The sequence below is a fragment of the Terrapene carolina genome, unplaced genomic scaffold (genome assembly GCF_002925995.2).
Source record: "Terrapene carolina triunguis isolate 2854851 unplaced genomic scaffold, T_m_triunguis-2.0 Scaffold422, whole genome shotgun sequence".
NCBI lineage: Eukaryota > Metazoa > Chordata > Testudines > Emydidae > Terrapene > Terrapene triunguis.
In genome coordinates this window covers 565,934-566,985 of record NW_020664773.1, presented here as the reverse complement: position 1 = coordinate 566,985, position 1,052 = coordinate 565,934, and the positions used below count along the sequence as shown (strand labels likewise).

At 63.5% G+C, this 1,052-nt stretch overlaps 1 protein-coding gene across 2 annotated transcripts in view; it reads right to left on the bottom strand.

Moving 5' to 3' along the window:
- The window catches only part of ARHGEF39 (Rho guanine nucleotide exchange factor 39), a 75,628-nt gene that overhangs the window by 19,421 nt on the left and 55,155 nt on the right, over positions 1 to 1,052 (bottom strand). The gene's annotated exons all lie outside the window — the stretch shown is intronic.

The following is a 1,052-nucleotide window of genomic DNA, read 5'->3' as shown; positions in this document are numbered from 1 at the left end:
GGAAAAAGTGCCTCTGCCGCCCCAGCTCGCCTCCGCCTGCTCCCCTGAGCACGCCGCCGCCACTCTGCTTCTCCCCCTCCCTCCTAGGCTTGCCGTGCGCGAAACAGCTGTTTCACGAAGCAAGGCTGGGAGGGAGGAGAAGCCAAGCAGCGGGCACTCGGGGGAGGCGGCGGTGGTCGAGCGGAGGTGAGCTGGAGCGGGGAGTGGTTCCTCTACCCCCCGTTACTTCCTGCGCCCCCCCACCCTAGCTCACCTCTGCTCCGCCTGCATGCGCCGCCGCTCCGCTTCTCCCCCCTCCCTCCCAGGCTTGCTGCGCGCAAAACCGCTATTTCGCGCAGCAAGGCTGGGAGGGAGGACAAGTCAAGCGGCGGGCACTCGGGGGAGGCGGCGGCGGTGAGCTGGAGCGGGGAGTGGTTCCTCTACCCCCCCCGTTACTTCCTGCGCCCCCCACCCCTAGCTCACCTCCGCTCTGCCTACTCCCCTGAACGCACCGCTGCTCCGCTTCTCCGCCCTCCCTCGCCTGAGTGGCAGCACACCCGGGGGAGCAGGCGGAGCGGAGGTGAGCTAGGGCAGGAGGTCACGGGGGGCCCGCAGGAAGCAATGGTGGGGGGGAAATGCGGCACGCCAGGGGAGGAGGCGGGGCTGGGGATTTGGGGAAGGGGTTCAGAAGGGGTGGAGTTGGGGCGGGGCCAGGGGCAGAGGGGCATGAAAAAAAAGGGGGGCCGGCCAAAAATTTTTTTGCTTGGGGCGGCAAAAATCCTAGAGCCGGCCCTGCCCTCTCCAAGGGTTGCAGCTGTCTGGAGGTGCCTGCCTTCCACGCCTTCCTCATTCACACCTCATTCATTCAACATGGCAATTGATTACAAAGTGGGGGGAAGATCTTATTCTACTTCTAGCAAAAAGACATTTTTCTTTTACCTTAATTATATTACCTTAGGGGCCTGCTATAACAAATTACCGAGGTTCAATACTGCTGTTTCGGAGGGGTGGCGCTGGGGAAGGAGGGTTTGTTTCCGCGGGGCAGGTGGGTGTTTCGGCAGCGCTGGGGGGGT